Source organism: Pseudorasbora parva, chromosome 14 (assembly GCF_024679245.1).
Source record: "Pseudorasbora parva isolate DD20220531a chromosome 14, ASM2467924v1, whole genome shotgun sequence".
In the NCBI taxonomy this organism is placed as follows: Eukaryota; Metazoa; Chordata; class Actinopteri; order Cypriniformes; family Gobionidae; genus Pseudorasbora; species Pseudorasbora parva.
Window position 1 is genome coordinate 28,006,310 of NC_090185.1, and position 22,591 is coordinate 28,028,900.

The 22,591-nt window shown below is 41.5% G+C and overlaps 1 long non-coding RNA gene across 1 annotated transcript in view; it reads right to left on the reverse strand.

Annotated features, from left to right (window-relative positions):
- Positions 1-1,315: 1,315 nt before the first annotated feature.
- Positions 1,316-22,591, reverse strand: part of LOC137039579 (uncharacterized) — a 54,414-nt gene continuing 33,138 nt past the window's right edge. Inside the window, exon 4 of the long non-coding RNA XR_010897702.1 lies at positions 1,316-1,698. This is a non-coding gene — a long non-coding RNA (uncharacterized lncRNA). The remainder of the gene's footprint in view (positions 1,699-22,591) is intronic.

A 22,591-nucleotide genomic window follows, 5' to 3' on the forward strand; every position in this document is an offset into this window, starting at 1 on the left:
GTGAGATGAGTAAATGCATAAATATTCCACCGCAGGAACTTTCCCCAGGAGCTAGGGGCTTTGTGGTGGTACTCGGTGAGTTTCGACCACAGGGACCTGGGTCTAAATAAAGTTCCGGGTAAAATTTCCAACTCAAAAATTCCCTGCTCACGAGGGACTACTTTTACAAAGTTCAGAAACTTTTGGGTGTAGAACTTGGGCACTGAACATGCTGATTGGTTGAGTTCATGCAGCATTTTGATTGGTTGACTCCACGCATCATTTTATTTCAAACACCATTTTAACCACCGTTGCTACTTTGTACCTCTTTAGATATTATTTTTGTTATACTTGAAATATACATTTAACTGTAACTCTTTACATTTTATAAAATGTGGGTAAATGTCATAAAAAAGCAACATTTTCAACAAAAAAGACTGTTCGAATCAGATTCCAAAGATGATCAAAACACAGATGGAGCAGATAGAGTCCATCAACACCCCAAAAGCTTCACATTAATTTCCTCTTCATGGTTTTTTTTGACATGACGTTTGGCAGTTTAAATTTATATGCTGTTTAATGTTTAATGATAGTGTTATTACATTTTCACGAGCAATCACTTGTTTCTGCTTTTTCCTTACCTGTGTTTTGATCTGGATATTCTGTATTCTTTCAGCAGGTGTGTTAATAGCGCCCCTACCATATAATAATGAAAACATGGTTATTTATTTGAAAAAGTAACTCAGATATTTTGTAAATTTAAAAGAAATGTGTTACTTTACTAGTTACTTTAAAAAGTAATCTGATTACGTAACTTGCGTTACTTGTAAAGCTTTACCCCCAACACTGGTAATAAATGGTATAATGTACAGTTAAGTGGTTTAAATGGCAAAACAAACCCCTTCATGGAACTACAAAACCCCTTTGGTTCACAATGGGGTCCTAATCATCTCGGGGTTTGTTTTGACATAATGACCGACAAAAGAGGAAAAACAGTGCACCACACAGGCCTCCACGTCTTGTTTTGTTCATTCCTGAAAATTAAGGAATGGAGAAGTTGAATGAGCAGGAATAGAAAAGCTTCTTCCAGAAATGCATTGTTTGTATGTTGTGGCAGAAGGACATCGTTCCAATTAGACTGGGCTAATATGAGGACTTTAGCTCTAACTCCAGAGAAGTAATCAGATCCAAAACCAAGAGTCTGAGATGAAATGAAGACAAAGACAATAATGTTTCTGGAGCAGAACATGCAGTTCATTCATAGCACATATGTGTGGATGAATGTCACAGAACGCTGAGAAACCGTCCCAATGGACGCAATACAAAATGAGCCTTAAATCACTTAAGAACTTAACACAGCAGCACGCCTAATGTGGTTCCCATTATAGAGTGCTCAGTGGGGAAAACGGGAAAAGACGAAGAGGAATTTTATTTATTTGAAAAAGCTGGCGTTGATAATACAGGGTCAGGGTTGCAGGGGGTCAAAACGTGGAGGAAGGTAGAAAAAAGGAGGTGGATGGTGTAGGGAGGTATGGGGAGGTGGGGGATGGCTGAAACTTGAGTTGAGACTGATGGTTGGTTCTGATAATGGCTCAAACGGGCCCCTCGGTCAGCACTCGTACACAGGTCAGCGCTGGCAGATATACAGCACCACATCAAACTCCTCAATTCTCAGAACAGACCTGAGGTCGGAGGGGGAAAGAGTGAGGAAGATGAAAACTGCAAATAAAAAAGAGAATGAATCAGGTTGCGTGGACCATTAACTGTAAGGACAGATAAGATAAAGTGGACTTAAATGCTAAATTGCCAGTGACTATAGACTCAACAACAGCAGATGAAAAACAGCTTTAGCAAAGATTTTAGCAAGACTCGCTAGGCTGGTTTAAGTAAGAATTAAAAAAAATTGGAATTGATCCTTTGCTAAGCCTTGCTCCTCTTGGTTACTGTTACTAACACACTTTATAGAGCATCCTATAGCAAATTAATGGGAAATTTCTGTGAATAGTCGCTACATCCAAAATCAAATACTTCCCTTCTGTATGCAAAAAATTGTACGCAAAAAGAGTAGTATTTCCGAATACATAGTACTAAAGGGCTATAGTGCATATAGGCTGGTAGGTCACATGATAATAAAAACATGGTGGATGTACTACATCCAAATTTCATTCATACTGCACACATTCATACTATATAGAACACTTATTTAAACTGTTACAAAGTATAAATGAAACCAAATGTAGTCCCTATTATATATATATAGTGTAAGATTTTAGATAAGTATGATTTTCAGTGTTCATTAGGCCAGGTTACTTTTATTAAGTAAAACCTTTTTAAGTAAAACATTTACCTTACATGAAACAAAATAATATATATATATATATATATATATATATATATATATATATATATATATATATATATATATATATATATATATATATAAACTTTTAAATATTGAAGAATATTAAGAAAATATAACAATTTAATTAAATTCAGAATGTTATGAAAAACTATAATGGTAGCCTATATCAATTATACTAAAATAAAATAAACACTAAATGAAATGATAAAATATTTTTAGCTACATTTCGCATTTATTTTAGTTTAAGTAATAAATGTTTATTTTTTTTTATAAAGTAAAATAGCAAAAAAAATATAGACATTAAAAATGACAAAAACAACTAAATTACACACACACAAACACACACACACACACACGCACTCACACGTACACACACACACAAGCACACACACACACACACACACACACACATATATATATATATATATATATATATATATATATATATATATATACAGTATATATATGTATACTTCATGCCAGGCCAATAGTTGGCGATGTCACTTTGTAAAAAGACACTATGCGCCTAAAACTGGACATGCTAACACATGCACATAACATCAATGTTTACACAAATTTGTGTTTTTGGAGTTTACACTGAGACAGTAATGGTATCGTTTTCAAAAACTTACACTTTGAAACATATTTTCAAAAGTTTGCATTTTCAGTCCCCCAAAACGCTAGCCTAAAAAATCTAGACGCACCCTAGCGGCAGCAACTCTCAATAGACTTGCGAGCTGGAAAAAAAAAAAAAATCTGCTCAGGCTAATCACATCATGTATAGGAGCAGTGGGCGGGCTTAACAGCAGAGTTGTGTTCTACTTGTAAACAAAGAAGCTGGTGAATGGCGGCCTTTTGAATTGGCATTGGCCCCGACTGGGCTATTGGGGGGTTGGTGGTTTCTTCATTTTTTACAGTTGATACTTTTTTATATATATATGTATAATACTTTGATGAATAAAAAAAAAAAAAAAAAAAAAAAAAGAAGCAAATATTTTAAAAAAATAGAAATAGAAATCTTTTGTAACAATATACACTACTGGTCAGTTTGGGGTCAGTCATTTTTTTCTTTCTGTTTTTTAAAAAAATTATAAATCCATAACTGTATTCAGGAAGCATGTGTTAAATTGATAAAAAATTATAGTAAATGAGATTTATATTATTTGAAAATATGTTTTTATTTTGAATAAATGCAGTTCTTTTCAACCTTTTATTCATCAAATATATTAGGCAGCAGAACTGTTTCCAACACTCATAATAAATCAGAATATTAGAATGATTTCTGAAGGATCATGATCACAGAAGACTGGAGGAATGATATGGAAAATTCAGCTTCGCTTACAGAAATAAATGATCATTTAAAGTATAATAAATTGAAAATCAAATATTTTAAATTTTAATAATATATCACAATATTAAATGAATAATACAGAAAAAAATATTATTTTTCTGTATTTTTGATCAAATAAATGAGCAGAAGAAACTTCTTTCAAAAACATTAAAAATAACTTTTGGCCTGTACTGTATTGTAATTTTTTACAGTTGGAAATACAGTATATATATATATATATATATATATATATATATATATATATATATATATATATATATATATATATATATATATATATATATATATATATATATATATAAGTTTCATCTGCTCATTTATTTGATCAAAAATACAGAAAAAGAATATTTTTTTTCTGTATTATTCATTTAATATTGTGATATATTATTAAAATTTAAAATATTTGATTTTCAATTTATTATACTTTAAATGATCATTTATTTCTGTAAGCGAAGCTGAATTTTCCATATCATTCCTCCAGTCTTCTGTGATCATGATCCTTCAGAAATCATTCTAATATTCTGATTTATTATGAGTGTTGGAAACAGTTCTGCTGCCTAATATATTTGATGAATAAAAGGTTGAAAAGAACTGCATTTATTCAAAATAAAAACATATTTTCAAATAATATAAATCTCATTTACTATAATTTTTTATCAATTTAACACATGCTTCCTGAATAGTTATGGATTTATAAAAATAAAAAAAAGAAAGAAAAAAATGACTGACCCCAAACTGACCAGTAGTGTATATTGTTACAAAAGATTTCTATTTCTTAAAAACATTTGCTTCTTTTTTTTTTTTTTTTTTTTACTTTTTATTCATCAAAGTATTATACATATATATAAAAAAGTATCACAGGTTATGAAAAAATATTAAGGAGCAGAACTGTTTTCAACTTTGAAAATGAATCTTCATATTAGAATGATTTTTGAAGGATCATGATCACTGAAGACTGGAGGAATGATACTGAAAATTCAGCTTTGCATCACAGAAATAAATGATCATTTAAATTATAATTAATTGAAAACCAATTATTTTAAATTGTAATAATATATAACAATATATTTAAAAAAAAAAATCTGTATTTTTGAAAGAAACTTCTTTCAAAAACATTACAAATAGTAATGTGTCCAAACTTTTGCCCTTTACTGTGTGTATGCATGTAAATATTCTCTCTGAAAGTGTTGTGAAACGTGCAATAAGCAATGCAACATAAAATAACGTGCGTGAGTTCCTCCACCTAAAATAACCTGCCATACCTCAAAAAGAATGATTTAGACAAGCTGTTTCAACTAGCAGGGCTTGTGCGCAGCTGTTCTGGTTATGGATTAAGATAACAAAGGCTAAAAGAGCTTAGTCCAGCAGAGCTTCTCTGAAGAGGACAGGGCTTCAACACTTCAACTTCACTGTCACATCATCCTTCAGAAATCATCCTGATAAGATTATTTGATTTTATACACACTACTTCATCTCTGCCTGACTGGGATGGTCAAAGACTCTGTAACACACATTACCGCCTCAGGACTCGTGCCCCCACCTTTGCTACCCACGTCTGACCTTTAACCCCCTGGAATAAGGTGCGCTGCTGAGGCACGTCAGGGACCTTCTCATGCACGCGTGCACACAAACGGGGGGATGTGCTGTTTTTAGTCACAAGAGTTCTTGTGGCATGCACCACAAGACTTTCCATGTCTATAGTAGCTCCTCCAGGCCTGTGGGCTTCTTTATACGAGCTTCAATTTAGCCACAAAATGGCCACCCACAAAATAAACTCCCCTTTATGGGCGCTAGTCATGAGCAATATAACGCAGGTTAAGACATGCCCGGGGCCGTGTGCGAGGGGAGGGTGTGGAGCGCTGCTAGTGTCGTGGTATGCCAATGACAAACACTTGCTGACATGCAGATGCCTGCCACATGAGGTAAACTGCTACCAAATGTATAACAGAACGGAGGTTCCCTTTCGGGGAACTCGAGCTGCGTCGAAACGCTGTGAGAACGCCTCTGCGTTAATGCGTCGTGAAGCGCCTGTAGAACCATTCCATCGGAAAAAAGATCGATCGTCGGCGTGATGACGTCATCGACCGGAAGCTATAAAACGTCCGTGAAAACAAACAGGAACCAGCTTCTGAGCCTTCAGCAAGCGATCTGTGTGAACCTGTCTGTCTATTTGGTGTTTTTGTCTGTCTATTGAAAGAGTTTTTCCACCCTTTGTTAAATATTCCTTATATTTACAAAAAAGAGAAAATAAATAGATAGAGAAATGGCGAGTGAAAGCAGTAACTTTAAGAGGTGTGTTCATCCCTGCCCACGCTACATCACGAGTGGGGATACACACTCTCTTTGTGTTGCCTGCTTGGGAGCGCAGCATGCCCAGGCAGCCCTCGAAGGCTGCTTGCGAGCACTGTGAGCGTATGCCACTGAGAACGCTGCGCTCCCGCCGGGCACTCTTCGAGGAGGGTGCCTCGGCTCATGTTCCCCGCGGCTCTGGTCCCGCTGCTGCCGAGGCAGAGCGGAGGCTGCAGTCGTGGGGTTCACAATTGGATGTTGCAGAGGGGTTTGAGACGGGCGCTGCCTTATCTCTGCCCTCACCTGCTCCATCCAGCGGTTCTTCTCGGGGCTTGGAAGCACGCATTGCGGTTTCTTCCCCCCCGAGAGAGCCGCCGGTGCTCCAACTATCCAGCTCCGAGGAGGTGGACGTTGAGAGCATCGCGACTGAAGATTCGCCACTTCAGTCCCCTGCGAGTGAGGAGCTCGTTGAGGTTCTAACGCGAGCCGTGGCCAGATTAAATATTGACTGGCCCGTAGAGAGATCTGAGGCAGGAAGAAAAAGATCTAGCAAGTTAGATGAAAGATTCCTGCCCGCTCGCGCTTCAGAACCTCAGCGGCGGGGCCTGCCATTCTTCCATGATTTGCACACCGAGGTGGCAACATCATGGAGGAGACCGGCATCATACCGTGTGTTCAGCCCACAGACTTCGGTCTACAGTAACATCATGGGGCTGAAGCACTACGGTTATGGGGCGATGCCAAAGGTAGAAGAGACGCTCGCGAGCCATCTCTCGCCTTCCTCGGCATCGTCCCTAAAGGCCCCGACTTTGCCCACCAGACCATTAAAGACAACGTCGGCAATGGTGGGCAAAGCGTACTCGGCGGCAGGTCAGGCTGCTGCATGCCTGCATACCATGGCTATAATGCAGGCTTATCAGGCTGACCTGCTCAGGGACTTAGATGGACGTGATGAAGTGGGGGGTGATGTCATAAATGAGCTAAGAACAGCAGCTGATCTAACTCTCCGGGCCACCAAGGAGACGGCCAGATGTGTTGGCCGCTCTATGGCAGCATTGGTGGCTACGGAGAGACATTTATGGCTCAACCCCACTGAAATCAAGGAGAGGGAGAAAAGCTTCCTGCTCGACGCGCCGCTGTCTCCTGGTGGCCTCTTCGGTGACGCAGTACATACTGTCACCGAGAGGTTCCAGGAGTCAAAGAAACAAGCTGCGGCGCTAAAGCAGTTTCTCCCTCTCCGGGTCCAGGTCCCTGGGGCTGCCGCTGACATCAGGCAGCCCAAGCCGAGTACGAGCTCCGCTCACAGGTCACAACAAAAGCAGAGCGTCGCCGCTCGAGCTCCCCCTCAGCGCGGGGACGAGGGGCGGCGCTCTCAGGCGAGGCCTTCGAGGGGCAGGGCTGATCTGCGGACAGTCCTGATCGCCAAGAAGGCCTCGTCGAAGCGTTCCTGACGCCAGAAGCGTCAGGACGCTGAGGGTGGTTCCCCCCATAGGGAAGCGGTGTTTACCCCTGCTAACGGTACCCGCTTCCCTACGGCACCCTCGGGGGGCCGCGCTGCCAACCCCGCCGCAATGCCGGGGCGCAGTCGGTCTCCGCGGGCCACCCGAGGGTGGTCCGCACCCCCTCCGGGGGGTCCCCGAGCAGTCAAGTCAGTCGTTCCCTGCCGGTCCGCCGCTTCAGGGCACTGTATTTGCTGCTCAAAATACACCAGAGGCCAGCCTCGAGAGGCTGGTTCCCTTAGTAGATTTTCTAGACGAATGGAAACGTCTATCAAATATATCTCGTTGGGTCCTGCAGATAGTAGAAAGGGGGTACGCCATTCAATTCAAGAGTCGGCCACCTCCTTTCTGCGGTGTCCTACCTACAGAGGTGGGCCCGGAGCAGGCTCTGGTAATGGCACAGGAAGTAGAGACACTCCTGCAAAAAGGGGCTATAGAGAGGGTTTCCCCTCCCAGCAGGGAGTCTGGCTTTTACAGCTGTTACTTCATCGTGCCGAAGAAGGATGGGGGCTTACGCCCGATATTAGATCTGCGGCTATTGAATCGCTCGGTGGCCAAGCTCAAATTCAAGATGCTTACACTCAGACAGATTGTAGCGCAGGTCAGATCGGAGGATTGGTTTGTCACCATAGACCTCAAAGATGCGTATTTTCATGTCTCCATCCTTCCACATCACAGGAAGTTCCTGAGGTTTGCCTTCGGGGGAGAGGCATACCAATATCGTGTACTTCCCTTCGGTCTAGCACTGTCACCCCGCACGTTCACCAAGTGTGTGGATGCAGCTCTGGCGCCGCTGCGTCTACAGGGCATCCGCATACTGAACTATATCGACGACTGGCTGATTCTAGCGAATACAGAGCAGATGGCGGTTCAGCATCGAGATGCTGTTCTCGCCCATATGTCGAAGCTGGGGTTGAGGCTGAACGCCAAGAAGAGTGTGCTTTCTCCGGCTCAGAGAACCACTTTTCTAGGTGTGAACTGGGATTCGGTAATTATGCGGGCGCAATTATCGCCAACACGCATAGCATCGATCCTGGCAGCCGCCAAAGAACAGAAGCTAGGCCGAGCCGTCACTGTGAAACGGTTCCAGAAACTGTTAGGTCTCATGGCAGCAGCGTCCAACGTGATACCTTTTGGCCTACTGTACATGAGGCCACTGCAGTGGTGGCTCAAAACAAAAGGGTTCTCCCCGAGGGGAAATCCGCTCCGCACGATCAAAGTCACGCGGCGATGCCTACGTGCTCTGGTCATGTGGAAAAACCCGGGGTTTTTATCTCAGGGTCCCGTGTTGGGGGCTCATGTTCGTCGCGTAACGCTAACGACAGACGCCTCTCTCACGGGCTGGGGGGCGACCATGAGTGGTCGCTCATCCCAGGGTCTATGGCAGGAACATCAGCGGCACTGGCACATAAATCGGCTAGAGATGCTCGCAGTGTTTCTTGCATTGAAACAGTTCCTGCCCGACCTCAGGGGCCACCATGTACTAGTCAGAACAGACAACACGTCCGTGGTGGCCTATATAAATCACCAGGGGGGTCTGAGGTCTCGTCCGTTGGACAAATTGGCACATCGGATCCTCCTGTGGGCCCAAGGGAAATTGCTGTCAATCAGGGCAGTATATATCCCGGGGGCCCTGAATCAGGAAGCAGACAGCCTGTCGAGACAGGGGCCGAGGCCCGGGGACTGGAGACTCCACCCAGAGGTGGTGGAGCTCCTTTGGAAGGTTTATGGGAAGGCAGAGATAGACCTGTTCGCTTCGGCGGAGAATTCTCACTGCCCGCAGTGGTTTTCTCTGACCCATCCGGCCCCGCTGGGGCTGGATGCCATGGTACAGGAGTGGCCGAGGCTGCCTCTGTACGCCTTCCCCCCGATTGTCTTGCTTCCAGGAGTTCTGGAGAGGGTACGCCGGGACGGGGCCCAGGTACTTCTAGTGGCTCCGAACTGGCCGACCCGAGTATGGTTTTCGGACCTAATATCTCTCCTGGTAGGCTCTCCAATGGAGATTCCGATCAGGAGGGATCTACTCTCTCAGGCGGGCGGGAGATTCCTGCACCCACGCCCGGAGATGTGGAAACTGTGGGCCTGGCCTCTGAGGGGGCTAGGCTCATAGAGGAAGGTCTCTCGACCGAGGTCGTGGAGACCATCCTACACTCCAGAGCTCCGTCCACAAGGAAGCTGTACGCTTTGAAATGGAGACTTTTCTCAGCTTGGTGCAGAGAACGCCAGTGGGATCCAGTTAACTGCCCGGTTGGTACAGTGCTGGAGTTCCTGCAGGAGAGGTTCTCTGCAGGGTTGACCCCCTCCACACTTAAGGTGTACGTGGCGGCCTTGGGTGCCTTCCACGTCCCTTGCAGTGGAGTGTCTTTGGGAAGACACCCTCTAATTACACGCTTCCTTCGTGGCACATTAAGGTTGAGGCCAGTTATGCACTCGAGGGTCCCAGCATGGGACTTGGCCATTGTTTTGAGGGGCTTGTCCGGACCTCCGTTCGAACCTCTGGAGGAGGTTTCGGATAAGTTCCTCACCTTAAAAACTATCTTCCTTTTGGCCAGTTCATCTATTAAAAGGATAGGAGATATTCAGTCCCTGTCAGTAGGGCCCTCATGTCTAGAGTTTGCGCCAGGGATGGTGAAAGCATTTCTGCATCCCAGGCCGGGTTATGTCCCCAAGGTTCCTACGAGCCCACGGGGCCCCATCACTCTACAAGCCTTCTGTCCTCCTCCATTTATGACGTCAGACCAGGAAAGGTTAAATCTGCTGTGCCCTGTGAGGGCACTGGATACTTATGTCCACAGAGCTGCCCTGTGGAGAAAATCAGAACAATTGTTTGTTTGCTTTGGACCCCCTAAGAAGGGGGCTCCAGTATCCAAGCAGAGGATGAGCAAGTGGGTGGTCGAGGCCATCTCACTTGCTTATGAAGCTACCGGGCAGCCATCTCCTCTGGCTGTCCGGGCGCACTCAACCAGGGGTATGGCTGCTTCTAAAGCACTCTTGTCGGGGGCTTCCCTCCACGATATTTGCAACGCGGCCGGATGGTCGTCTCCTTCTACCTTCGTCAGGTTCTATGAACTAGACCTGGCATCTACAGTAGGGGCACAGGTACTCTCGTAACCGTGTGCGCTTCGGCTTCACACATACGAGACACTTGGTCCTATGGCGATGTGGGTATAAGCGTTCTCACAGCGTTTCGACGCAGCTCGAGTTCCCCGAAAGGGAACGTCTCAGGTTACGTATGTAACCCTAGTTCCCTGAGGGAACGAGACGCTGCGTCGCTTTGCCATACTCCCGGCGTGTCCGTGATCACTTACTTCAGGCTTTATCAGAAGTTAGTTCCTGTTTGTTTTCACGGACGTTTTATAGCTTCCGGTCGATGACGTCATCACGCCGACGATCGATCTTTTTTCCGATGGAATGGTTCTACAGGCGCTTCACGACGCATTAACGCAGAGGCGTTCTCACAGCGTTTCGACGCAGCGTCTCGTTCCCTCAGGGAACTAGGGTTACATACGTAACCTGAGACGTTTTCATGAATTTACTAAAATAACTTGTGATAGTCTTGGAAGCTTTAGTAACAATGAGTTGAAAATGAGATACTATTCAGTAATATCAGAAAAACACTGGTAAAAGAAAACTAAACCAATTTAAAAAATAAAAATGTAGAACACTATTATTATGTATATACTATTATAGTATTTATTCATATTTTGAATGCGTTTTTATTTTTTATCAACCATATTATCAGTTTTCATTGTAATTGTACTTTAAGTTCTATATATATATAAGTTAGATATTATTTATTACATGCAATAAATAATGTATATTGTATACCATAATAAAACTTAAAAACTTAAGTACATGTAAATAGACTATAAATATAGTATGCATATATTATGCTACAAATGCATGCATGAATCAATGATAAATGATTGAATGAATGCATATATGAATAAATAAATACATGCATTAATGAAAGAATGTATGCATCAATACCAAGCGGCAACCTCCCGCGATCTCTCTTGAAGTCAATACGGAAGTAATGTAAACTGCAATTCCTCAACTGGCCACTAGGGAAAGGCTCCAGAAGGGAGCAGAATCTAATTGAGCCCCATGTTAAAATTCTCAACTTTACAGAAGAAAAAAACATGTTTACAGCCTGGTAAAAATTATGGTTTTGGTCTATACGGCTAATTTTGACCTTCATGACAACTGTGAGGGGGGTGATTTATTTTATAACTCATTCGTTTACGTTATATATAGCCTTAAAGTTCTGCATAATTAAGGGCGTGGTTACTTTGAGTGACAGGTGGATAGCCATTTATCCGCTGTTTATAGTCATTGCGTCACCTAAGCTCCGCCCACATCCCACCTTTTGCCCATTTTTTGTTATCCGGGAGTGACGCGCGATGACGCTTTTGCAAGATGGCGATGCCCAGCTCGCCCCTACTTTAAGCTTCAGAACGGCTTATCGGAGCCCTATGGGTGACGTCACGGACACTACGTCCATATTTTTTACAGTCTATGATCAAAACATGCATGTGTGAATGAATGAATGAGTGCATGAATGGATGCACAACTGAATGAATGAATGAATGAATGAATGAATGAATGAATGCACGAGTGAGTGAATGGTGAAAGAATGCATTAATTAATTACCAATCAAACAGTGCATTAATGAATGAATGAATGACTACCTGATAGAAAAAAAGATTTCCAAACAACTCACAGAATCAACTCTTTTCTCCACTGTATTTTCACTTTCCTGTCTTTTTACTGTAAAAAGTCAGTCCACCTGTTGTAAAACCTAATGTTTCATTTCTACAAGTTACATTCATTCCTAAAGTAAGTTCCAGGTCAAAGTCAGTTATTTCCTACATACCTCATCTTCTCTTTCTGTGCAGGTGCTGGGAGTCACAACTTCAAGGTGCATAACACAAATAAAATCACACTACAAACACTCGCCATGGCCTTGGAAGTGTCCATATCTCTTTGTATCACACGAGGGGCCAGATATCCTCACAGTTACCCATCTGTCCACATCATTCTCTGCTGAACACAAAGGCCCTGTTCCCTCTGAGACAGAGGTAGAGAATGTGTAATTATGTATGTATGTGTGTATTGCCAGGCTAATACTTCACTAGACTGAAAATACCCTACTTAGTCTTCACAATACACTGATCAGGCATAGCATTATGACCACTGACAGTGTATAACACTGATTATGTGTGATGCTTTGGGCAATGTTTTGCTGGGAAACCTTGGGTCCTGCCATCCATGTGGATGTTACTTTGACACGTACCTCCTAACAAAGCATTGTTGCCGACCATGTACACCCTTTCATGGAAACGGTATTCCCTGGTGGCTGTGGTCTCTTTCAGCAGGATAATGCACCCTGCCACAAAGCAAAAATGGTTTAGGAATGGTTTGAGGAGCACGATAATGAGTCTGAGGTGTTGATTTGAAGTTATAGAGGCCCCGTCTTGCAACTTACAGAACTTAAAAGATATGCTGTTAACATCTTGGCATCAGATACCACAGCACACCTTCAGGGGTCTAGTGAGGTCCATGCCCCGACGGGTCAGGGCTGTTTTGGCAGCAAAAGGGGGATCAACACAATATTATAATGCTTGATCGATATATATTTAAAAGGATATTCAGTATTTCACTTAGACTTGACTTATTCCCCCAGCTGGCAGTGAATTTTATGTATTGATATGTTTTTGAAGTTTGGCAGAAATGTAGATAAAGGCATGTGTTTCTAGTGAGCCTATGTTGACTAAACCCATCTCATCGACCATGAATTAAATGCTCTTTTTAGGAGCCTTTAGAGTGATCTTCGTTAGATACTCACATTGCGAAAGTGTTCTGGCCGAACAATCACAGGGATCTTTGGGAGAAAGAAGAAGAAGGGAAAGATACTTGGCATATCCCGCAGTCCACAATTTTGGTTTTCTCTCCAGGGAAAGCTCAAAGTACAGGAGGAGGAAGCTGCCAAACGTGCAAACTCTTCACGAGCGCCTCACACTACACGGGTCGTAATGAAAACCACCCTATGACTTTTGCAGCCGCTGCGGAACTCAAGACCAGAATGACTTTACACAAAAGCTCTTTATCTATCAAAGTTCAAGAGTTTCTGCACGGCGAACTCAGACTACCACACGTCCTTTCTTCGCTCCCTGTCACAACATCAACCTAGAAGACAGATAAGAATCTATCACTGAGCCTAAAACAGATGTTTGGTGAACCTCACAGCTGGACAGGAGATGATCGTGAAATAGATTCAGACTTGTAGAACTAAGATTAGCTATGCTTTAGGATCAAATAACTTGAGTAAACAAGAATGTGATCGAGAACCTGTATTGGTGGTCACATTTCCTAAGTCTCTGTCAGTGAACTGAATAGAGTAACCTGAGGCGTTTTAGGTGTAACAAATCCACATATTATGTTCCCAGGCACCGTGTCTCAATCTGGACAAGCGTACAGTCCATGCCTAAGTGATACTGCCAAACTGGTTGGTGAATTTCCCCCCCTCTGAAAAGTTCTTGGTCAGAATATTCTGCAAAGGGAAGCAGACTTTATGCCAATAGTACTAATGCAAAAATCACAACAGCATCCTGACAGTGAAGGATGGAAGGAAGAGGATGAGGGCAGCAGCCGCAGTCTTTCCAGAGTGGGTGACTATGTGCAAACGTCCAGTTTGCCAAGAGTAGAATGACTCAGCCCTTTATACTTTCCCTCTCTCTCTTGCTCATACACTCCTCCTGTGTGATCTATAAATCCTGTCACGGTTGTGCGGCAGATGGAGTGTTTTATTAGAGACTAACTAAATCCAGGGATGAAATCAGTCATGGGGCCTGAAAGTGAAAGATGTTCCTGAGTAAATCTCATGAAAACAAAGACTGCAACATATTTTAATGGTTTCAACACTTCATTTTAAGGTGGCGTAGTTATAATTACATGTACTATAACAGTAAATGATGCATAATTACAAAAAACGAACCCTAAACCAAACCCTAACCGTAAGTAGTTAATTCATATTACTCAGTACTTTTTGGAGTAAGAACAATGTAGCCACCTTAACCAAAATTGAATTAATGCTTTAATGAAGTCAAGCCACCTTTATTTCTATAGCGCTTTATACAATACAGATTGTTTCAAAGCAGCTTCACAATAATAAGCAAATTATGATCAATGATACAAACTTCATCAAATATGAGACAAACAGTGGCGTCAATTCACCAAATGCCAAGGTATGGCAGACTCTGATGGCATCTTTCAATCTTTCTCCCTCGACGTGACAGTCCCACAGCCAGACAAAAGTCTGATATTATTCAATTTAAATGTTATTTTTATTGTGACGACCAAAACTATTTTTTTTTTTGTTCATCCTTCAAGGATTGTCCTCATTTGGAAAACTAAAAGTCTTGCAAGATAGGAAGCACTTAAAAAAAAAACAATTAAATTAAATTAGGTATTATGTCTCCGTTTGATTTGTTATAAGGAGATGATTTGTTTGTGTGCAGAATGTCTTGGGTTACGACTGTAACCCCTGTTCCCTGAGAAGGGACCGAGACATTGTGTCCCTTTGCCACACCTCTCCATGCCTGGGTGCGACGTGAAAACTATACTCTGTTGTGTGTCGGCGCCCCTTTTGTATTTCCGTGTATGCCGTCATATGCATGTATAGCACAGCACCAATCAGGATTGGTTTCATTCATACTTTAGACCCACTACACTAAGGGAACTTAGTAAACTTGTGCTAAATTCAAACTAATTCAGCGTTTTGAGAGATACTGAGTGGATTTTCACTACTCGTAACTTAAACACCTCTGACTGGATTCCATATAAATAGAAATGTTGGGAATGGCTACAATACATAATACACAATAATAATGGAAACTGTTACAGCGCTGTTGAACTCACACGACACGAATAACCAGATCACTTTCATTTACTTATTTTCTTTTTTACTTAGCAATACAAATTATCAGGATTTTCAAAATTCAGGATTTATATGCTGTTTAATGTTGATGATCGCATTATTTTACATATGAATATGATTACATATGATATTGCTTGTTTCTGCATCTTCTTCGCATGTGTTTTGACCTGGAGATTCTGTATTATTTCAGATGTGTAATAGCACCCCTACCATTTAACAGTGAAAACAGAAAGCCTGAGAAATCCATCAATAGTGGGGAACCATTGTCTCACAAATTGTAGAAATTTCATCAATCGTAGGGAAAGAGTTAAAAATAACCACTTTTTTTTTTTTTTTTTTTTTTTTTTTTTTTTACATTAACTGGGATTTCTGTAACATTTGCCAATTTTTTTCATTTACATGAATGAAAATCCAAATTCAGGACTGAATTGACTGAAATCCAAGATCATAAGATGTAATTTTCCTATATTCTTTGATGTTTTAACATGTTTTCTGCACGTTTTGTGAGACTCGTCCACTTTGATTGTCAAAACTGTGATTGTATATCTTCAAACTTCACGCAGTTGACTTTGACCTAAAAGTGCACTTTGATTCACCCCCACACGCCAAACATAAACTCCACCGTACAGCCTACAGAGCTTCCCATCGGTCTTTCATAGCAAAATTTCACTGCAGCCCTCAATGCAACAGACGGATGGGTGATTAAACAAGGGGCGAAGGAGAGTAAAGCGAAGAGAATGGGAGTCATGGCGATACGTGTCATACACAGTGCCAGAGACTGTTAGTGAAGAACTCCAGACGTCTGTGTCTGATTGCAGTCTATATGAAATGAGGTTCGATTACACCTGAAGAGACACATATACACACATACTCAGAGGTCAGTGAACAGATGCCTCTTAACTTTGACCCTAAACCAAACAAGCACCGTGAGGGACCACCACAGGCGTCGATGCCTGAAGCCCACCTAAACATCACACGCGCTGGAGCCGTGTTACATATCCCAGTGACTTCTCACAATGGCGGAGGGTGAATAATTAGGATGATGAAATTCAAAACGGCTGCTGGGACTGGAGACATGCTTCATCTACGGTGGAGAATGTTCTGGCGAATTGTGTGTAACAATGTTGCTCCAAAACACAAAAAAAGAACAGTTCATTTATTCACCCTCATGTTGTTTAAAACCGTTTGACTTTTGCCCTCTGTGGAAAACAAAAGAAGATATTTTGTGGGGTTTTTTTTTTACAACGAAATACAATGAAAATCAATGGGGTCCAATGTTGTTGTTTTGCACCCTGTTGACTTTCATTTTATGGATGAAAAAATTATTCTAATTATCTTATTTTGTGTTCTACAGAGAAAAGAAAGTCATACTAAATGTTCATATTTGGATAAATTATCCCTTCAACAGTTTTTCCAGAACTTCATTTACCTTTTTTTTTTTTTTTTTGGCAGACGTTTTTATGCAAATGAGAACTTTACTTAACAAATGAGCAGCATATGAAACTTACCTTACTAACCAACTGTTGAAAAACTGCATTTGTTAATGCACTGGTATGCACATGATATCACCTTCCCACATGAGAGCCAGAAAATGAACAAAACATTTCCTTCCCTTTTCTGATTAAATGATACTTATGCAATCTGTTCTGAATTTGAGAGCCTTGGCTCATGGAAAATGTCACGCTCCATCATGCAATATGATCAGCACTTGGAGACGAACATTTGTTTATTTAAACTACGTATGATTGGTCTTTCAATTAGGACAGATTCATCAGGAAACATCAAGTTTTTCTCCGATAAGGGCTGATTTCAGCTGCTAATAGCTTGCTGAACAGTCTTCACTACTGAGGAAAACAGTATGTTCTTCATGTTTCGCTCTTCACATAAACACCTTGATGTCTCCATTGGGAAACATTGTTGAAAGCAGATGAAGCTCAAAACGCTATAAAAGATTACAACTGAAATCTCTTAAATACTTGCACCTGTTGGGCAGCGTAAAAAAACGCATACCTGTACAATGAAAAGCAGGCCTAAATATTTAGTCAACCCAGGTCGCTAATATGGCCGTATCAACAAACGAGGGTTTATTTTTATCTCCGAAAACAAACTTGCGTGAATGTGCTGAGAAAGCTGGAAAGATTTTGCTCTTTTAAGAATGTTCAAGCCATCTTTGTGCTTCCCTCTGAAGCACAAAGAAGAAAAATGTTTGTGTTTGGCTTCTCTTTCCTGAATGGCAAATTTTGCTTCAATGAGAAATTGTGATTTGAGGTTATTATACATATTAGGCCCCATCATACACCCAAAGCAATGCGACGCCAGGAGCGAAGCAAGTTTTTTTTGCTAGTTTCAGCCTGACAACTAAACAGATTTATTTTGGATGAACTAAATTACATTCTGGGTAAAAATGTCTTCAGTTAAATTAAGTACGGGTAATAATTGTTTTGTGTGTGTATTTATATCAAGGTAGAAAAGGACTTTCATCATATAAAACAAATAAGATTATATCAAACTTTAGTCATTTTACCTCGCTGGAGAAATCAGGTTATATCTCCTGACAGTTAAGCGTCAGTAAAACCTTGTTTTTCAGGTTGGATGAATTCAGTTATAATCTTAAATAATTTATTTCATTTCAACAAAACCAGTTATTGTAGATGTTATCACGAAGTAGATTTTCAGTAGAACTGACAAAAACACTTTTTTCAGTATAGAATATGAACCTTACCTGGAAAATGATGTGCATGTAAGTACACGTCTCAATTTTAAGACTTGTACAGGGGGACGTAAAAAGACATTTGTCACATTTACTTAGAAGAACTGTCAATGTGTTGTTGTTTAAGGCAAACATCCAGATGATGATTGCGGTTTTTGACATCAGCGTCTTTAGTAGTTGGTGAATGTGTCTGAATGAGCTTGGCTTTAGACTAAAGACACTCTTCATGTCCTTGAGGGAAAAGGACAACTGGCTCCCCCTCAGGACTGAAGCGAGGGATAAAGCGAACGAATAACAGGATTTATGAAGTCGTAACACAACACCCTCAGATCTTTAAAGACAGGCTTGTAAGATTAACACTTCATTAGTAGGGAAAGAGAGAGCAATACAGATGGAGAAAGAATATTCATTCGTCATCAAGATGACGTGCAGCACCAGTTTACCATTCAACAGACTGATAGGACATCTCACATGTGTCTATCTTCGTAAAGTGTCCATGAAGATGGTCTAAACACTGCTGAATGTGCTCTACGTGTCTTCACAAAGATAGTAAAAGCTCAAAATTTGCACTCATGGTCAACACGGGATGCGGGTCAAAACTTGGTTGTTTATATTAGGAGCTATCTAGTTTTGTCGCATCAGTCTAGCCAGACATAGTTGCTGTTTTTAAATTGTACTTGGTGATGATTAGAAATGTGTCCGAAGCTTATTACCTTATTAGAGGCATGAATAATAACAGTTCTAATGCACACGTGCTTGGAGCTTTCGGCAGTGGATAGGGGTCAGCATTGATATGCTAAGCTATCCAGCCCCATACGCAACAAACTGCGATGCACTGTGTATTCTGACACCTTTCTATCAGAACCAGCATTGATTTCTGGAGCAATTTGAGCTACAGTAGCTCGTCTGTTTGACCAGACCACATGGGCCAGCCTTTGCTCCCCACATGCATCAATGAGCCTTGGCCGCCCATGACCCTGTCGCCAGTTCACCACTGTTCCTTCTTTGGACCACTTTTGAAAGATACTGACCGCTGCAGACCTGGAACACCCCACAAGAGCTGCAGTTTTGGGGATGCTCTGACCCAGTCATTTAGCCATTACAATTTGGCCCTTTCAAACTTGCTCAAATCCTTACTTTTGCTCATTTTTCCTGCTTCTAACACACAAAATTTGAGGATAAAATGTTAATTTGCTGCCTAATATATCCCACCCACTAACAGGTGCCGTGATGATGAGATAATCAATTCTGCCAGAAAGACTCGGGAGAATAAATACTGTGACAATTATCCATTTATTAACAACCCAGCAAGCAACTAAACCAACTAAAGCTACTTTGGCATAGGCCCCGTCCACAGCTCGCAATCAGAGGGTACGGACTCTGCATATCCTGCCTGAAGACGAAGGCAGAGGCGCAGCCGACCCCCTGTGAGGTATGGAAGGGACCATCCTGGTGGTGGTGGGGTGGAGTAGGGAAGGATTTGACTTGGAGGTGGTGGGGAGGATGGCGGTGAATTGGGGCATCAGCATCTGCGAACTTAAACATGAGTAAGTACCGATCTTTCATACCCAAGTATTAGAATGTGATTGGATAGATAGAAGTTGAAGTGACGCAATAATTAAGTCTTCCCGGCAGAACTTATGCTAAAGCTTCTATTTATTCACTTTACCTGTCATAATGTTATGCCTGATAGGTGTATGTTCCAATAGGTAACTAGATAAGAACATTTGGGTTGTGAGTGTCTGTAATATGTTTTAGAACAAAACGTTCAAAATCTAGTCATCATCTAGTTATGTTTACCACAGCCCTTATTTTACTCATAAATTGAAAAACCCCATTATAAAACCCCATAGGAAAATCTCAAGGGAACCAGTGGCAAAAAAAATAAAATACTTTTGACGTCACAGCTACAGCACTTTATAACAACACTGCAGACTAAGCACTACAGTGTCATTAGAAAAGTCTCCACAAGAAAAATGGCTTGATAAACATACTAAATAGTCTTAATCAGATCAAACTATTTGCTTTATATGAAAACAGTGGAAACTCCCCAATCATAACAATGTACCTGAAATGTACCTTTGACATCTACAGTCCACACACATTATAATATTACTTACCTTAAAACTATAAAGAAAGCAGCGGGACAAACGGAGAGAAAGAGGCAGAGGCTGTCAGACATGCATTGCTATGCAGAAACAAAAAACACACTACCATCTGTGCATTCATGACTCCATAAATGCGCATAAATCAAGCATGAGAATCTTCTCCGTCAGAGGGATGATCCATTTGCAAGCATCTGTAATGGTTCTGATCAGTTTTCAGAGGCGCCACAAAACCGCTGGCATCTGAGAGCCGACACGTGCTCCCGTCCAGGCCGACGCTCACAAGCTGAGACTCTGGAGTCTGCAGACCTGAGGAAAATCCCTGTGTGTGCGCCATTAGTTTAAAATCTTACACGCTCCACAGCTGATATGAACCTGAGGACTTAAATGAGTGGATAGTCTGTTTCCTGTGATAGTGGTTTAAAGAATATTGGGTTAAAGTAAATGCTCCAAATCAGTGGTTCTCGAACCTGTCCTGGAGTTCCACCAGCCCTGCACATTTTATGTCTCCCTATATCTGACAAACCCATTTCAGGTCTTGCAATCGGTACTAATGAGCTCATGAGTTGAATCAGGTGTGATAGATGAGGGAGAAAAACATTTGCAGGGCTGGTGGTACTCAAGACAGGTTTGAGAAGCACTGCTCTAAATGAATTGGGCTCCATCTATTAAGATTGAAAGCCTTAAAGGGTTATTTCACCCCAAAATGAAAATTCTCTCATTAATTACTCACCCTCGTGTCGATCAACACTCGTAAGATCTCTGTTCATCTTCGAAACAAAAATTAAGATATTTTTGTTGAAATCCAATGGCTCAGAAAGGCCTCATTGGCACCAATGTCATTTCCTCTGTCAAGACGTAGTTACAAAGCCCATCTCACTACAGTGGCTCTACAATCATTTTATGAAGCGACGAGAGTAGTTTTTGTGCGCAAAAAAACGAAATAACGACTTATATAGTGATGGGCCGGTTTCAAAACAAAGTTTCGAACGTTATTAATCAGTGTATCGATTCATGATTCGGATCGCCAATGTCACGTGATTTCAGCAGTTTTACACTCAAACCGAATCATGAATCAATACACTGATTCATAACCGTCCGAAACTTTAATTAATGACAGAATTTTCATTTTTGGATGAACTAACCCTTTCCCCCCACATCTCCCCTTCCCTCTCTTATTTCTGTCAATAGGGGGGATGGGGAGATCAATGAGATTTCAATCAATGAGTTTAAGCTATATTTAAATCAAACATTTCAAGCTTTTTGCACTTGTTCTTTTTCTTAATCATGTATTATTGCTGGAAATGTGTGTGTGGTGTTTTTTTTTAATGTATTTATTTTTACTTAGTTGGTTTCATTTTGTTTTTTTGTGTGCTGCTACCTTGGCCAGGGCTCACTTGTAAATTAGATATCTATCTCAATGTGATTTTATTCCCTGGTTAAATAAAGGTATAATAAAAAAACATTGAGGGAGGATGTTTCAGCTGGGACTTTTTACTGCACCGAGTCGAAGTACTCTCAGAAGTGCTATTCCGCCATACATTATAGTTCTTCTTTTTAATCCGCTTAGAAAAGCGGCACGTTTTATTTTGTCACCATACTTGATCGTTCAACTATTCGTGTAACTGTGTTTAAATAAGGGAAACGTGTAGGCGTTTGGTCGCTTCCAACTTGATCTCTGTTTGGTACCATTAGTGAATAAACTGGGCTTAGTGGGCTAAGCTAAATGCTATCAGATCGTCACCGCGAGTCAGAGCGATTACGTGCACGCACTCAGACGAGAGAGGTATGTATCATCTCGTCTTAGCTAAGGGAATAAAATAGTTTAATATGAAAAAGCGGTGAAGTATCCCTTTAAATCTCCCGTTCTTCGCGATTCCATCTTTCAAACTTTAGTTAGTGTGTAATGTTGCTGTTAGAGCATAAATAATACCTGTAAAATTATAAAGCTCAAAGTTCAATGCCAAGCGAGATATTTTATTTAACAGAAGTTCCCTTTCAAAGCCTACAGCGAACGGCCGGTTTGGACTACAGCCCTGCACTTCCTTCAGGAATGACGTCACTAGAACCGTTTGTTGACTAACCCTCCACCCACAAGAACACGCAAAATAGGGGGCGTGGTCTCGTTGCTCTCTCACGTGGAGAAGAGCGCACATTCAGCGCTTGCATCTCCCCGTTACGGTAAGAGGCGGGAACTTTCCGGGCAAAGTGCGCTAAGCTGCGGTCCAATCACAACATGGGAAGCGCTGGCCCAATCAGAACTCGTTATGTGTTTCTGAAGGAGGGACTTCATAGAACAAGGAAATCATCAGGCCATTTTTAGGACAGAGAAAACAGCGCTGCACAGATAAGTAAAT